The sequence below is a fragment of the Panthera leo genome, chromosome B1, assembly GCF_018350215.1.
Source record: "Panthera leo isolate Ple1 chromosome B1, P.leo_Ple1_pat1.1, whole genome shotgun sequence".
Lineage (NCBI taxonomy): Eukaryota > Metazoa > Chordata > Mammalia > Carnivora > Felidae > Panthera > Panthera leo.
In genome coordinates, this window is record NC_056682.1 from 182,546,177 (window position 1) to 182,564,993 (window position 18,817).

At 35.4% G+C, this 18,817-nt stretch overlaps 1 long non-coding RNA gene across 2 annotated transcripts; it reads right to left on the minus strand.

Annotated features, from left to right (window-relative positions):
* Positions 1–4,890: 4,890 nt before the first annotated feature.
* On the minus strand, positions 4,891–18,282 carry LOC122217196. 2 transcript variants are annotated; one of them, XR_006201337.1, is made up of 4 exons: positions 17,966–18,282; positions 14,849–15,008; positions 13,927–14,026; positions 4,891–5,012 (listed from the first exon to the last, which is right to left on the minus strand). It is a non-coding gene; the product is annotated as an uncharacterized LOC122217196 (long non-coding RNA). The 2 variants fall into 2 exon arrangements; XR_006201338.1 differs by having other exon boundaries at positions 4,909–4,948.
* Between the last annotated feature and the right edge of the window lie 535 nt (positions 18,283–18,817).

Here is an 18,817-nt window from a genome sequence, read left to right on the forward strand (position 1 = left end):
TGTGTGCCTGAGTTCAAAGACAAATACTAACCACTTTTCCTACGATGTCTTCTGTCATATGGAAGACATAAACTGCCTTTAGGAAAACAGTACTGTAAGACTTGAACTATTGCTTTCTCAATATATGACTTAAACAAATTATAGTAAAGGTTGGAACAAAGCGTGGCATGTTTCTCAGTTTCTGTGGCTTGTTTAACGTCTTAAAAGTATTACATACCTTATAATTTATAATATCCCTATCAGAGAACAGAGGACAGCTAATCCCCAAACTCACAAAGAAGAAAGAAAAAATTCCTATTCTATGCAATCACTGTCAATTATTTTGGGAGTGAAAGCGGGAAACAGAACGTCACAGAAAAAAAAAAAAAAATAAGGAGCAATCAGGTTGGTCTACAAATCTTGACCGTGAGTGAGCACATTTTAATTATTCCCCCTTCAAAGCAGCAGATGTTTTTATTGCCTGAGGTGCATGGAACAATTCATAGAAAGGGATGTCGCCAGCCAAAGTGTGAAAATGCAGTGTAGCAAAATCCAATTCATGTGTTACGGTTATTCTGGCTCCGGTAACGAGACTGAACGTAAGGGCAAGGATAAAAACTGATGGACCAGTTAAGAAGGTTTTGCAATCATCCCAGTAGAAGGTGGTGGCTTGGCTGAGACACCAGCAAAGAAAGTGATGAGGAGCACTCCAATTCTGGATATACTGGAAGGTAGATCTAAGAAAATAGGCTGACGGGATACGAACTGGGTGGAGTAGGTTGGTGTGCTAAGATAAGCCAAGTATTCAGTTGTGGACATGATTTCGATATATGCAATTCGGTATGAGTGAGAACGTGGGAGAGATATCTGTGCTAAATATTTATACTAGCTGGAAGAGAAGAAAACATTAAAATTAAGATTTGGGTGGAGAGTGATCCCAAGATAGGACAAAGCCATGTGATGGGATATGCTGGACCATTTCCAAATTCATTTTCTTTCATATTTTCTTTCACCTCTGACCACATATCCAGATTATATTTCCTGGCCTTCCTTGAAGTTAGGTATGACCAGATTCTAGCTGAAGTGCTACTCCTGAACCTAAGGCAAATTAATGTTTCACGCGTGATCCTTTCCATTCCTTCACTCTCTGCCAACTTGGTAACAGACTTGCGAAATGGCTTTGGAGATCCTGTGTTAAGGATGCTTGTGGAGGACATTGCTAGTGTCCCCCATATCCAGTTTCTGCTTCTCTAATCACATAGAAGATTATTTACAAAACCCCCTTTTCCAGTTGTAGCCAATGAGTTTAAAGTAAAAGTGACACTTTTTTATTTCTAGACTGAAAAAAATTAATCGCCAGTGGTCCACTTTCCTGACCAAGGGGGACCAATGAGATGGTGTAGTTACAGGATATTGGAGGCTTCTTCAGCCTGGACCATGGAGACAGCTTGCCCTGGAGAGTTGCTCAGATTTTCAGTGGACTTTACATGAAAGATGAACCTTTGTTATCTAACACTGCCGACATTTTTGAGGTTATTCATTACCACAGCAAAATCTAAGCCACCTTGAATAAAACATTCAAGGCACTCTAAGATAGAGGAACCTTTTCAGTACACCCCAAAAGGATAATTTCTACTGTTTTGATTGGAAATTACCTTAAATTGTACGCTTCTCAATTCTGTGGTTTTCTCTGGGGTTACGAATAAAATAGAAAATACTGTATTCTTTAAATCTATGTAAATTGTGAGAACAAGGAAAATATTTTAATAGGATCTAGCTTTGGTTTGGAAACTTATGTTTAAATTTGGGCAAATGGACCAAATATTGAATTCTGGCACAAACACTAACCAGCCCGTGTTTTCACCCATTAAGCATTATGTTTATCAACAATTAGAATGAAAATGAAATGACATGAGTCACATAATGCAGTTTGCACAGTTCCTGAGATATAGATCGATCCTCATTACCTAAAAATATCTAATTTATCTTTTTTTTAAATTTTTATTTGAGAGAGATAGAGAGAGAGAAAGAGAGAGAGAATCTTAAGGAGGCTCCATGCTGGGCAGAACCACATGGGGCTTGATCCCATGACCCGAGCCAAAATCAAGAGTCAGACGCAAAATCGACTGAGCCACCCAGGCGTCCCAATACCTAATTTATCTTAATAATACCTACTTAAGAATTGTTCTTAGTCTTTCAACGGTAAAAATGTATTCATGTTGGGAATAGAACATTTCAGAAGTAAATTACATAGAGCTTTTTCTAAATCCTATTTCTAGTATTATTTAATTTAGTTCCATGAGCCAGGTTACTAGCATAGCTATCAATGTCAATTAAAAATTGGTTAGCACTGGTTCAGAAAGTATATTCTAACAACACTAGGGAGGTGTTCTCATTTAGTGAACATGGAATACATTAGTCAGAGAGAAGATTTATGAAGTAAAATGAAATATGAGAGTCCTTATAATTCTATTCAGAATCAGAGAACTCTCACAGATGACCTCTTAAGGACCTCATTCCACATTTTTTGATTATATGAGGTTAAAGAAATCTTAGGCATAATCTAATCCTATATACTTGTTCTTAAACATGAATCAGAAAGATTAAGCAAATAACCCTCAATTTTGTTGTTGTTGTTGCTGATGATAATCTCAAGTTTAGGCCAAAATTCAAGTGTTTACCCCACTCTGCCATTATTTCTAGTGTGCACATATATCTTAATTAGCTATTTGGTAGGTTAAAAATTATGGTCTTGTCTTCTTAAAAGCCATAGAGCTAAACAATGTTTATTAGATCATGGGCTCCTATTTAGTTTTCAAAAATTAGTGTCTATCGTAATGTTTCGACAAAAATGCAAATTAAATATTGGCTGAAAGAGATAAGCAGCAGTATTCTTCTGTAGGACAGACATGGTCCATGGCATGAAATGTACTTCAGGAGATTCTTGTGATATTTACACTTCTACCTACAGCTGCTCTACCAAACCCTGTCAAGGGAATGCCACTTTTTACAGAGAGTGACTGAGCACCGAGTAGTAGCCGATACATGTTAAAGGCTTAAACGTGGGGACCAATAAATAAAATCTTCCATTTTAAACAACATAAGTGCTGGCGCATGATGGTTGTTTAATGGTACTTGAAGAAAGGCACATGAAGTATTTTGTTTCAATACAGCATCCTTGAAAAGGCTACCTTCCAAGTCAACGAGTGAGTTACCTAATATTCATTGTAGCTTGGAGAAAAGAAGGAATTATTGGCTTAAATATTTGAAAAGTCCACTTCCTATTAGACATAGGTGCTCAAATGAGGCTACGGGAACTCTATGTTTCTGTTCCTTATCTCTTTTCCTTTGTGATGGTTCCGTTTTCATGCAGACTCTCCCCACATGGAAGCCAAAAGGCTATAAGAAACTCTAGACCCATCCCTTACCACATCAACAACCCGCCCACACACACCCCAAAAGGGAGCCTTTCATCCTAGAAGGGAGAACGGATTCTGACCAGACCACACAACATATATCCACTATGCCACATTAGCTATTGTAATAGTGATTGTTAGTGAAGTTCTGTAGTGTCCAAATATATTCAGGCAGTGTCATAAGACACCTAAGAGTGCTTAATTTTTCTTCTTTGCCTGATAGTCCTTAAGTGCCCATGGTTGGATAACTCTTTGTTTATTAAGTAAAAATCATTTTCTAATATCTTCCAGGAGTTTTCTGTATGCTGAAGTCTTAAGATGAGAAGATACAATATAAAAAGTACATTGGGTAAAAGAGAGATAGACTTGAAAACACATAATTACAGCACCATGACATCATTTTTACATAAAGACCCATTGGAGCTTAGGATAAAGTACACACCTGCCTAGGGAGACAAGGAAGATTTTCCAGGTGAAGTACATGGGTATCATTAAGAAGACATTGCGACAGTGTACTAAATTAAAGAAATTTTTCCAACGTTTTCTTCTTCTCTAAATATTTCACGCTCAAGCAGCCACAGTGGATTCACTGTTGTAGAGACCTGCCTCGTGGTTGTTCCAGTCCTTGTTTTTGGCAAGTCTATGATGAGGCAGATACATATTAGAATGCGGTCCCATCAAAATCAAGGAGATCCTGGTTTATCCCTAAAAATGCAGTTGAGGCATCTGTATTCCTCCTTTGCTAAGTACGGAGAGTTGCTGCACACATGGATTCCATAGTGAAAAATCATAGTTGACAAATATCAACTTTAAATGTATCCCCTCCTGTCCTTATTTCTAGTAAAAGATGTAGCCCTGAAAAAGTTTTATTAAAATCCAATCTTATTACTTGTTCTAGTCTCTTATCTTCAGGCCATGGTAACAACCCCAGCTTCGTGTATTGTACTCAAAAGTAGATGACTACTGATGATGAGTGATGTGAAACATATTTTCATGTGTCTGTTAGCCATCTGGATGTCTTCTTGGAAAAATGTCTATTCACATCCTCTGCTCATTCTTTCACTGGATTATCTGGTTTTTTGGGGTGTTGAGTTTGATAATTTCTTCCTAGATTTTGGATACTAACCCTTTATACAATATGTCGTTTTCAAATATCTTCTCCCATTCCGTAGGCTGCCTTTTAGTTTTATTGATTGCTTCCTTCACTGTGCAGAAACTTTTTATCCTGATGAGGTCCCAACAGTTCATTTTTGCTTTTGTTTCCCTTACCTCCAGAGACGTGTGTAGGAAGAAGTGGCTGCAGCTGAGGTCAAAGAGGTTGCTGCCTTTTTCTACTGTAGGATTTTGATGGTTTCCTGCCTCACCTTTAGGTCTTTCACCCATTTTGAATTTATTTTTGTGTTGGTGTAAGAAAGTGGTCTAGTTTCATTCTTCTGTATGTCACTGTCCAGTTTTCCCTGTACTATTTGCTGAAGAGACCATCTTTTTTTCCATTGGATATTCTTCCCTGCTTCAAGAGTCACATTCACCACCAACTGAGCCAGCCGGGTGCTCTGAAAAATTAGAACTTTCTATCAGTCACAGGTCACCTTCATTCAAACATCAAACATTCTGACTCTGAAAAAGAAGTAGATGATTACTTATAACTAAAAAGACCTGAATCTTATCAGCAGCACTAAAATATTTCCTTATGCTAAGTCATATTTTTTTTTCCATGTCGTAACATTTCTGATTGCATTTGTGATTAGTGGCCTGTCAGTTAATTGGCAATATTTGTGGTTGTTTTTCTTTTCTTAGAGGTGAAAAAAATAATGGAAGATCTTAAATTCACAGTGTTTTAGATTTGGTAAATTATTACATATATCCCAGGAAAGCTGAAAACTATACTTGGAGGTTCTATTCTGGGTAAGGCAGTCTGTTTGCATCCAGACTCCCAACACTTATGCCCTGGACAAGTGACTTAACTTCTCTGTGCCTTATGTTCTTCATCAATAAAAGGGTAAATAATAGTACTAATTTCAAAAGGTGTTATGAGATTTAAAAAAAAAAAAAAAGAGTTAACCCTTGTAAAACCTTTTAATCAACATCTGGCATGTAGAAAGCATTTCCAGTTAATATTAACTATTATCATAGCCCTGTTTTTTTTTTTCTCCCTTGGGTTTACAGGGGTTTTGTTTTGTTTTGTTTTTTAATTTAAGTCCAAGTTAGTTAACATGTAGTGTAATAATTATTTCAGGAGTAGAATTTAGTGATTCTTCACTTACATGTAACACCCAGTGCTCATCCTAACAAGTGTCCTCGTTAGTGGCCATCACCCATTTAGCCCATCACATCACCCAACACCCCTCCAGGAACCCTCAGTTTGTTCTCTGTTTTTAAGAGTCTCTTACAGCTCTGGTTTATAGTACATTCTTCAAAACCTCCATGCCTAACCTTTAAATAATGTTTTCTTTCTACTGCTTCACAATGGCATTAAAGTTTATGCCCCCAGGGTTCAGAGTCAAAGTAACTTAGAATATGGAATTTGAATTGCAAAATTGTCCCACTGGCATATTCAATACGTAGGCACCAGCCACAGGTGGCTATCTACATCTAAATTAATTAAAAGTAAGTAAAATTAAAAACGTAGTTTCTATGTCACACTAGCTATTTTTCAAGAGCTCAATAGCCACATGTGTATAATGGCTACCATATGGCACAGCACAGATGTAGGACATTTCTATCACCACAGAAAGTTCTATTGGACATTGCTAGTCTATATTCTCCTAAGCTAGCTCCCTACTAATGAGAGTTCTCATTTTTGTGTCTGTTATAAATTTAATAATGATGTGGTGTCTTTATACTGAGGAGACACCAAATCATCATAATTTTTAAAAACTTCTAGTTTGTAGTAAGGACTATTATTTTGTAATATTCAATCTTCCTCTTCACTCTAGATACCAACAGTTGATACTCATAATAAACCTAGCTAGGCTAGGTATGCCATCTGTGACCTCAATGTAGAATAAAGATGGTCTGGTCAAGATGGGCTGGGAGTATTGGCATGGCCCATGAGGCTCTGTGTTGTGATAAGACACGTTTCAATTTTCCTTTGTGTCCATACGGCATAAGAATAGTTTGTAGACAATGCTCTCATATTTATCCTAAAGAAACTTAGGATCATATTTTCTTTAATAATTTTAAAGAATACCTATTAAGCTTGTATCAGGAAGAAAAGACTTCTACTCAGTTGTAGGTGGGAAAGTCAACAGTGTATGATATAGTTCTTGAACTCAAATGACTTGGTCTACATGGGTTATAAAAAGAACACAATGAAAAACTATAAAAGTTAGGATATTATACTTTTAAATAAGATTAAAGAAACATAATGGAGGTTCAAATGAGGAGAATATATCAGAAAATTTTCAACTTGATCTTTAAACTTTCCTAAAAACCATTTTAAGTATATTTTACCCTCTGGCTTCTTCTTTTCCTATCGCTGACCTGCTTTTTCAAGTCACAAACCAATGAAAAGTCCAATTGCCAGCATTTTCCACACAGCATAATTAAACCACACATAAGGTAAGTTTCAATATGTCTCAAACAGTATCTCTTTACCAAAGTTCACTTTTTTTTCATAATTCACACTACCTTAAAAAGCTTATTTTGTGGGACGTAGGTGAGCTCATTGGAGAAAACGTCATAAAGATTATGTGGCAGTAAGTCATGTAATATTATCAGTCATTAAAAAAAATATCAGATTTCAAGCCTGATGCTTATAACCATCATCCTGTGAAATTCAACACCTTAGCAATCATTAACGGTTTTAGTTTTTAAGAATAAAATAAGAATCCTTACAGTTTCTAATTTAAAAGCTTTAACAGTTTGATTTGCCTAAAACTACGATTTACAAAATGCAGTGCAAATGTCATGAAATCTGCCTTCATTCTCACAAAGCGATACATGAAGTAATGAAATACAGCACAACTTTCTTTAATGGATTAGTTGAACTCAAACAGTTGCTTTGTTAGAAGATTGCTTGTTATCATTTACTCTGGCATTGGATAGTAAACAAAGCCAAGGAAATACAATGCACTCAATTATTTTGCTGGGCTGTGTTCCTTGAATGGGTGAGGGAGAGAAGAATCTCTTTCTTATGTTCACCTCCCTGTCAATGTAAGAAATATTTTAGTGAGACATGCTTTTACCTCGTCCTGTTCCCATGGAGAGAAAGAATATCCACTTCTCAGGCGAAGAGAAAGAAGGGAAAACTACTTTCTACCTCCTTGTCTCCGCTCCTATTTGTGGGTTAAGTTGGAAGAAGAAATAGAGAAGGCTCAGCAACTTTCTTTCTTGCAGAGAAGACTGGCTTATCCTTGACATGTAGAGATTTTCCTCTCTCCGCCAGGTTAAAAAGGCCTCTCTCTTTGAGGAAGGCCCAATGACGCCCAAATCTGCCTATGTCTAGAGAAATAAGCTCAATTAATTTTTTTTTTCAATTTATCCTTATAAGTCCTAAAACTGATCCCCTGAGTCTCATGTGATTGATAATTCTTTCTCCGAATGATATAAAACTCCGGGGAACAGAAGGTGATTGGACAGTCCTTCTCAAGACCCACCTTGCCAATGGTTTAATACCTAGATCATCTTTTCCGCCAAGAATTCAACTTTGGGAGATGTTACAAAGAGATGTGTTTTGAGAGGACATTCTTTCCCTTCATGAAGAGGAAATCACCTGGTTCTCTCTTATGTTTGTTTTGTTTTTCCAAAAGTCAGTTATATCGTCCCTAATCCAAAACTATATTGCTATCCTTCCTCTTTATCATCAACGTCCCAAGTTCTAGACAGGAGTAATGTAAAATCTTTGGTGCAGGAATGATCCCATCAACGTTAGAAGAGTATTGCTGACAGTTGAGTTTCCTATCTTGACTAAATCGTGACTCTTCTTTAAATTTATTCCTCAAAGTTTCTGAATATCTTGCCTGTTCTCTCTGTTCTGTCCAGTAACTGTATTTTAGCCATTGATTTCCATCTATCCATGACCTAGTGTGTCTGACACTTGATATCAACAGCAGCCTGTCATTTCATCCTGCAAGAATCATTCTATCTATCCTCCTATGAGTAGACAGGATAGAGGTTGAGCTCTATTTTGCCAATAATACCACCCTCCCTCTGGACCAATTGGCAAATTCCCAAACTCTTTTCATCTCCAGCCCTGTATAAGCAACCTTAGAATTTCCAAACCCTGCCTAATAGAGCCCAAATTCTTCCAGTACATTCATGTCATGCCTTCCAACTTGTATAATAAAATCTCCTCACTTATTTTTCATGGGACAATGAACTTAAAGTCCAAGAATGAATCTCAAATAATACCCAGATGCTGGAGTCTTAGTGTCTTGCTTCTAATTCCAATTCTACCATTAACTACATCCATGACTTTAGACAATAAACCTAATCTCGTTGCAGCTCAGTTTTTTAACCTATAAAATGGGAACACAACCGTCATCCACTACATAACGTTATTCTGAGGATTAGCTGAGATAACATTTTATATGCTGTCGAATACAGCATACATCCAGTGAATATTTGTTCTTAATACCAAACTTTTCTTGGATCAGTTTTTATTTGCATAGCTAAAACAGTTTAAATGACTACAATTCAATGTTTTTTATGTTATCTACAGACAAGTGAAGAATAATATAACAAATATCCTTTTTCGCATCACCCAGAATTTTAATATATAAAAACAACATACTCTCTGCGTGTTTTTTATTGTTAATATAAATGTTATCCCAAACATTATTGTTAAGGTTACTTTTCTCACTCAGAATTATCGCTTGAGATCTACTTTTGATATAATTCATTCATTTTAATTTTATGTATTATTTTCTCATATGAGCACACTATAGTTCACCTGTAACCCTGTGAATAATTTATAATTTTTTTCACCTTGAAAAATAAGGTGCAGCAATAAACATGCTCAGCCACGTTTCACTGTAAAAACATGCAAGAAATTCTTACGGACGTATAAGCAGTTAAATTACTTTTCCATACATCCCATACGTTATCAACTTTACTACATTAGTCAACTGCTATTGAAATGAATTATCAATTTAGTCTTCTATGTCAAGTGAATGAGGAGTCAACTTTACCTGATGTTAGCCAAATTTGGTATCTTCAAGCATTTTAATTTTTACCAGTCGAACGGGAAAAAATGGTATCTATTCTTATCTATGATTACTAGTGTGTTTAAGTATCTGTCACATGTTTAACAGATTCAAGATTCCTCTTATATTAACTACCTGTTATAACTTCTTGTAAAGAGCTTTTTCCTTTTCCTCATTTAGTACTAATGCCATTTTTATCATACACTAAGTCCTCATATATGTGTAAGTTTCATTCTGAGGTCATATTCTTATCCATTAATATCTTTACCCCTGAAGCAATATGATAACATTTTAATTACTTTTATAATAAATCAGTATATTGTAAGATGGGTTTTCTCCTCATTTTTATTCATTAGGATAGCTTGGTTATTCTTGAATAATTTATTTTTCAGCATTTATATGAGGATTATCTAGTCCACTCTCACTAAAAACCCTATTACAATTTTTGTTGGAATTGCAATGACTGCGTAGATTAATTTGGAGAGAACGAACTTTAAAAATTATTTTTATAAAATATACAGTGTACACATGTACAAAATGTTTTAAAACCATACTGAGTTGGGATGACAGTCTTCAATTTCTACTTTCCAGGAAACCCTTATCCAGAGTTTTTAAGTAAGCGAATTATTTGTGTGTGTCCCATTCTGAGCTTGTCACATGCCATTTGTGCTGTGTGTCTCCTTCATGTTTCAAAGTTGAGATTCTATTTTCATTAGTGCAATTGCTCAAACCCTGGCCTTAAATTTTGAATCTGTTGTCACCCTCCTCCTTTCCCAATCATCCCCCCATTTCTCCATTGTGATAGATTGTTTTGCAAAGATGGTTGCGAGAATGTCTCTGATTCCTAGATGCATCCTTTGCAGTGTGACTTTGCCACTCACGAAGAAAAAAAAGAAAAGAAAAACGCTAGGAATCTATTTCTCCACTCTGAATCTAGCCCAGCTTTATTATACTGGTTTTGATAAGAAGTGACGTACATTTTGCATTACAATTCTCTTAGAATATTTGACTAAGGTCAGGAAAAACAAGAACTACCCAGCTAAGCACTGTTTAAATTACCAGCCTACAGAATTATGAGATGACAAATCATAGTGGACTTAGGTCATAAATTCACCCACATTCCCTCAAACTTAACTAATAATAAGGCGGTGTGTACTATTTTGCACCCTTCTCAATGTTCTTACAATCATGTATGCATAATAGTTGGGCTATTAATTTTTGTGGTGTTTTACAAAAATGCAACACTATGTTTTACACCTTTAGGTCTTGTTTTTGATGTTCCCAGTATTGTACGTTGTAGAAATCTTTCCCAATTGTCTTATAGATCAAATTCTTTCTTTTAGTAATTGTTGCATACAATTTCATGGTATGGATTGTCACAGGCTTTACATTCTCTTACTAATGGAGATTCACTGTTGTCAGTTATGACTATTATACTATGAGTATTTTAGTTAATCTGCCCTTATTGGCTGGTACATTTATTTCAAAAAGATGGATTCTAACGATGGTTTAGCATCGAATTCCTATAGGCCAAACTCATTTCTCAAATCTCTTTTCCTTATTGTTTAAGACATCTTTACTCTGAAGTCTCCATTTTAGTTTGTTACACAGTTTGGTGATATCTTCAGATTAGGTTTATAAGTGACATATTCTCTGCTTTCTTACAAAATCGTATTTTTCTCTCCATGACAAGTGAGTAGTGCCTTGCCTGTCAATGGGACTTAGGGTTATATTCCTTTCATCTAGTTGATCTGCAGATTTCATTCCACAGTTTCCCACCTTGATGTGTTACAGTTGAGAACTTGAGGTCCGGCGATAGCCTCTCCCTTCCTCTTCCTTTGCTCTGCTCATTACATCTGGAAGCATGCCAAAGTTGATTGTGTTTGCTTGTTTGTTTGTTTGTTTTAGTCTTCCAACTCCAAAATAGGATGTAGTTCTGCATTTATTTTTGTCTTCTTTATTTTTTCCCAGAAATGCTTTTATTTTTCAGTGCAGTCGTCTTGTACATATTTTCTTACTTTCAGTCTTAAATATTTTATAGTTGTTGGCATTATTTGAAGTGCATTTTTAAAAATTTAATTCCCCAAATGTGTGCTACTGATATATATTAATACAACAGATTTTTGTTTACCAACCTTGTACTTTTTGGCCTTGTTATATTTACTTATTAATTCCAGTAGCCAGTCAATTCACAGGGATTTGCTGTATAAACTAATAGATGCCAATAGGGAGACTTTTTACTTCTTTCTTGCCTATCTTATGAATTGTATTTTATTTGCCTTATTGTGATAGCACCCCACTTTAGTTTGCTCAAGAGTTTTTAATGAAAACTGATGTTAAATTTTGTCAGGAACTTTTTTCTGCATTTATTAAAAATATTGTAAGTTCTGGGGCACCTGGGTGGCTCAGTATGTTAAGCGTCTGACTTTGGCTCAGGTCATGATCTCGCGGTTTGTGAGTTCGAGCCCCGCGTCGGGCTCTGTGCTGACAGCTCAGAGCTTGGAGCCTGCTTCGGATTCTGTGTCTCCCTCTCTTTCTGCCCCTCCCCCACTCACACTCTGTCTCCTCTCTCTCAAAGATAAATAAATGTTTAAAAAATTTAAACAATATATTCTAAGTTCTAACATTTTTATTATCATAATATGGGAAAATACATTAATTGATTTTCAACCTGGCATTACTGATATAATCCCTACTTTAGCACAATGTTTACCTTTTTCTCATCTTGTTGGATTTTATTTGTTAATGTTTTGTTAACGCCCTTGAATCTATGTTCATGAGGGATAATGGTGTCTAATTTTCTATTTTCGTTATCTTTGTTAGAACTTAGTATTAGGGTCATGCTGGCTTCATGAATGATTTGTGCAGCGTTTTTCCTCTGTTTTCTGAAAAATTTGTATAAATTTGGCATTCATTATTCCTTGATATTTGAGTAAACACATGTGTGACACCATCTAGGCTTGGAATTTTTGAGTTTTTTTTGATAACAAGTCCAATTTGTTTAATAGATACAAGGCTATTTAAGTTTTCTGTTTCTTTTTTTTGTCAATTGTTATTTCACACGTCATTAGCCTTTTCATCCAAATCGCAAGTTTGATTTCATCGAGTTGTTCATAATATTCTCTTCTTGTCCCTTCACTGCCCATAGGATCTGTACTAAGAAACATTCATGCATTTGCTGCCAGCCACAATTTTTGATATATTTTATTTTTATTGTCATTCAGTTCAAACTGTTTCCTTATTTTATTTGGGCCATGACCCAGTCATAATATATTGTTTTATCTCCAGAAAGTTGGAGCTTTTCTAGAAATTTTATTGTTATTAACACCTAATATAATTTCATTGTGGTCAGAGAACACACTTTATGTAATTTTGATTCTTTTATACTTATTGAGACATGTTTGATCATCCAGCAGAGGGTCTATTTTGGTGAATATTCCATGTGCAACTAAAAGAATTTGTATTCTGAAGTTAATTTATGCAGTTAACTTAATATTTCATAAATGTCAATTAGATTAAGGTGGCAAGGAGTGTTCAGATTCCATTTTTTAAATTGGTTTTGTGTCTAATTTCCTATTAAATGCTCAGAAAATGTGTAAACATGTCCGTTTATAATGGTGGCATTGTCTAATTTTGTTTTTAATTCTGTCAAATTTTGCTTTATGTTACTTGAGGTTTTATTATCAGATGTATAAACATTTACAGTATTTGTAGTTTCCTGGTGAGTTTCCCCCTTTACTATAATGTAATATCCTCCACTGTCTCTTTAGGTGTTTAGGGTTTATTTTGTCACATTAGCATAGCCAGTCTAGCCATTTTACTATTTGCAAAAGGTTGGTTTGTATTTCTTTCCAGGCATTTACTTTCAACTCATCTGTGTCTGTATCTGTTAAGTACGTCTCTTACAGGCAACGTATATTTGGTTCACATTTTATATTAATTTGTTGTGCTAATCTCCACCTTTTAGAATGCTTAGACCATTAGTATTTTACCCAATTAATTAATTGATTACTTAGGTTACCATGTAAGTTTTTGTCTTTTTTGGATTTTTTTTCCCGTTTTCCACATTTCCGATTTTCTCTGAAATTATTTGAATGTATTCAGTGTCCTATTTTAATGTATCCATTGGCTTCTAGATTATTTGGCTATATTTTAGGGGAGAGGAGAGACAGAGAGAATACTCCAGGGATTACAATATACAAATCTAGCATGCTTATATTTTATATTATGCCAACTCATATAAAGTGTACTAACTTTGCAGTCTCTCCTTAGGTTAGAGTTTTCATATGTATGGTTCACACATATACTGAAAATCCTGACACACAATAATATACTTTTTGCCTTAAACAGTCATACATATTATAACAAATTAAGAGGAAAATTACCATTTCAGATGATCTGCATTCATTTCCAAGGATCCAAGTGTCTACCTGGTATAATCTCCCTTTAGTATTTATGTTCACCTATGACGTTTCCTTACTTCTCCTGAATTGAAAATGTGAGAAAGAGTATGTCAGTAACTTTCAATCTGAATATCTGATATTATGAATGAAGTTGAAAAAAAATGAAGTTGAACACATCTTCATGTGTTTTATACTGGATATATTTATCACCCTTCATTGTTTTTTTTTTCTTTTTTCAGTTTTTCCTATGAATGTTTTCATATTTATTTTTGTATATGAATTTTAGAATAATTTGTTCTGGAAAAGTTCTAGAAAATAATGGTTGGTAAAATTTAGTGCTATGGCATTAAATTTACAAATTAAATTAGGGAGCATGTACGTATTTATGATATTTTGCCATTCTATCTAAGACAAGAACTGTATTTGTTCAAATACTCTGTGCCTTGTTTCAAATATTTTTCATAAAATGTTATTTAATATTTCTTGTTAAACATTCCTTAGCATTTTGTCTTTTAAATTTCTATTGTAAATAAAGTTTTGTCTTTATATCTTCTATCTGGCTATTGTTTATAAATATGAAGCCTATTGTTTGCTTCAACTTTTATTATGAAATAATTTTGGACTTAGGTAAAAATTTCAGAAATTGTACAAAAAATCATTTAATGTCTTTCACACAGAACCCCGTATGTTCTATCATATTTGTTTTACCATTTCTTACATATATGCATGCATCTGTTTACTTATAGACAGATATAGGTAATCGTTTCTTAGATGAGAGCAGGTTACCAAGCTTCCTTACCTATAAATACAGTATGTATTATATATGTATTTACTAAAAAAACAAAAACAAAAAGGTTATTCATTTATAACCACAGTAACAAAATTTGGAACTGAATACTGATACCGTTATATTATCCAATCCAAGGGTGTTCAAACTCTGTCAGTTGCCTCACTACTCTTATTTGTAGTAAAATATATTGCTTCATTCTGGTTCATAGTCCATTCCAGGGTCATGGGTTCACTTAACTATCATTTTCCATAGTGTTCTCCAATCTAGAAAGAATCTTAATCATAAGATATAAATGAAAAGTTTAGAATTGCCAATTCATACACTGAAAAGGAAATATACTTACTAGATTGCAATATTTAGTTGGAGTTCCTTTTGTCTTTAGCATGAAGATATATATTCAAAATATTGTATTCAAAAGCTTCTTGGATTCCTTCTCTTACATATCACTCAGCATGATTACGTAATACATTTGAAATTGTGTTCCATTTTCCCCCGTATTTATTATTTTTCATATGTAAAACAACATGGTTCTATTGTATGATTAGTATATTTTCCTTAGAAGTGTGAAATTTTGAAGCTGTGACTTCCACATGGCTACCTTTTTTTTGGGAGGGGGATTTCATCTTGCCTCTGTCATTAATGCCAAACAGCTTGATTTTCCTTGTTTATCACAATGGATGCATGCCTGCATTGCATTTTGGACGTGAATTACCTACTACTCAAGATTCACACCTTCTGCCAATACACTGAAATCCTTTACCGAATTATTCTCCCACCGTTTTATTCAGGATTATGATATTTAGAATTATGGCAGCAGATATACCTCCTTGGTAAATTTCATGTTCAAGATAGGAAACTTTCATTGTAGGCAATAAAATGTCATTACCGAAAGTTACTATCTAGCTTGCAGGACAGCTACTCGGGGCTAGATTACAATATATCTTCAGGGATTGATTGCGTATTTTTGAATTTGCATTTTTCCTCAAGGTTGAGCATTTTTAAAAAGTTGTAATTACTCAAATTTATAATGTTCCAAAGCCCATGCAACGAATAACTAACAAGAAGGTAATACTCCACAGGAAGTCTGATTTGGAGGTGATCTCCTCAATGAAGGTCGTTATCATGTAAACTGCATGATGTCCAGTGATCATACTTTGTGTGTGCTCATCCTGTATGCTTTTGTCAGTCAACCCATTTTACTGGAAGGCTCAGTATGTTTCAGGAAAAAAAGTAACATATCACTGATCCTTTCAATTATCTTATGAAAGTATTTATTAAATGTCTCATATATGTGTACTAAGAGACACAAAATAGGACATCGTCTACACCGTTTATTTTCCAGTAGGGAAAACGATGTCTGAAATACAACATTTGTAGAAGTGAATAAAACTGCGGAAACGTTGAGTTCTGTCCATATGGCAGACTAAAGTACCGGGCAGACTTCCAAGTCAAGCGTGGAAATTTAGGATGAAATGTAACCAGTCTCCTTTCGAGTGGTAAGCCTACCTAGCCAGAAAGGATGGGGACATTTCCTGGGGTCAGAAACAAAAAGCAAACTAAGAGCCAGTGTGATTTTAGCTGACGCTACAGTTACCCTGGCCTGGGAGGGCAGGGTCACACCCGGTTTCTGTCATCCGAGGGCCAAAATTTTAAAGCTTACATGCAAAGATGAATCCATGCCTGTGCAGAATGGGCAAGTAGATGAGACCTACAGACTGGCCCATTTGAAGGGCTGCATCCTTGGAGAAAGATTGGAGAACTCCAGAAAAACCCACTCTCTGGCGACAGAGGTATAATAAAGAATTTGGGACAGGGTATGTGCGATAAAGATAAGGAAGAAGCGCATCTAGTTTGGTATGGGCTCTGAGTGAACCAAAATTGTCCTCTGAGTTGATAGCTGTAGCTCTGTACCTTACATAGATTTAGGGTTTGAATTTATACTACTTCACTCTTCCGGGAACAATATTGTATGATGGTTTGCGCTATATTCTTACTATATTTGAAATCTCTGGCGTGTCCTCAATTATCATAATTTCAAATTTCTAATGTTCCCTTGTGCCATATAATTTTCTTGATCATTTTGGATAAAGGTTTGTCCATTTAAGTTATCTTTAAAAATAATTTTGTTTTGGTTTATACTCTATTACATCTGTGCTTTATCTTTTATAGTTAATGCTAAAATATACTTTTCTCCCTTATGTACTTTCTCAGTTGAATGTTCTTATTTTTTTACATTTTCAAAAGAATATATCCCTGAGATAAAGTTTTTATTTATATTGTTTGAGTTTTCATAATTCTTTTTTTATACCTTATATAGGACATGGAAAATATGAGATAAACCTCAAGAAAATAAGTTGACTAATTCTAAAAGTATAAAGTCTGAATAATGGGATAAGAGAGAAGAAGAGAACAGAAAAAAAAGAAGAGGGGAGGACAATTTAAAAATCAACACAAAGGGCCGACTGGTTGGCTCAGTTGGTTAAGCGTCTGACTTTGGCTTAGGTCATGATCTGATAGTTCATGAGTTTGAGCCCCACTTTGGGCTCTGTGCTGACAGTTCAGAGCCTGGAGCCTGCTTCAGATTTGTGTCTCCCTCTCTCTGTCCCTCTCCCACTCATGCTCTGTGTCTCTTTCTCTCTCAAAAAAAAAAAAGTAATAAACATTAAACACACGCACACACACACACACACACACACACACACACACACAAATTATATCCCCAAATTAAAAGACATGACTTCCAGATTGAAACTGCTACTTGTCCAGCAAAAATAATCTTTAACATTCTCAAAGTGTTAGAACCTGGAATTTTAGAAAATGGAGTTTACAGAGAAAGACCTAAAGCTTCCAGAAAGACGAAAAAGAGAGAGAGAGAGAGAGACGAAAAGAGAGAAAGAGGAAGGAAGAAAGGAAAGAAGGAAGGAACGAAGGAACGAAGGAACGAAGGAATGAAGGAAAGAAGGAAGAAACAAAATTTGGTCACATACAAAGCATGAGAATAAGGGTAGTATCTGGTTTTGTACTGTAACAATAGAAGTTAAAAGAATATACACATACTTTCCAAGTTCCATAAAGAAATGAATGAAAATCTGGTACTCTGTATGCCCAGACAATGTATCTGTCAAGTGTAAAAGTAGAAGGAGGACATTTTTTAGACATTGGTGTTGTGTAAGAGTTAACTTAGCCTAATTGATATTGTTATCTCCAGGAGGACCAGCTTGAGAAACTGACCTTTGGGAAGATTTCTGGAAACCTGGCCTGTAGAATTTGCCAGACTCTGCACTGATAAGTAGTTTTATGTGACTGGAAGACTGAATTCTGCTATATTAGTCTCCTAGATTGCTTGTGCAAACAATGTAAGTTATGATTCATGAACACTCACTTTACTTCTCGGAGTTTGGAATTTTAGTAACAGTGATTGGTTGCTCAGGCAACAAGTGCCTACATGACAAGTCTTCAGCAAAATCCCCACACTCTGAGTTTTAAGAAGACTTCCTGAGGCAGAAACCTTGGATATATTTTTCTCATTTCTTCTGCTAAAGAAAGAACAATGTTCTGTCCGGGACCTCCCTTCCCGTCATCCCATGATGGGGACCTTTGGAAGGTCTGGACTCCTCTCCAGACTCTTCCTGATGCCTCTCTGTTCTGTCCCGTGCTGATCCTGCTGTTCACTGTAATAACCCATAACTGTGATCAAAACTACCTCTCAATCCTGTGAGTCCTTTTAAAGAAATACCAAAAGCCTAAGTGGGTGGGTACTTCCTCGCCCAAACACATGGTCTTAAAAATTAACATCCATACATCCTTGGTCAGGAATTTCCCAAGAGATGTGCTCCACCAAAACAGGTCGTTTTACCAACAAAGCGGAAGGACCCGGATCCAGAAAGTATTTACTACACAGTAGAGGCAAATAAAATCCCCGCAGAAATGGTAAATGTAAGAATATGAAAACTACAAATTAAGCCTAAGATAAAACAAGCCCACGTTAAGGAAGAACACAGAGGGGCTCATTGATAGATCCCTCGATGCAGTTGAACAAACTGAGAATGAAATTGCACTTGATTTATAAAGTTTGACTAGGAC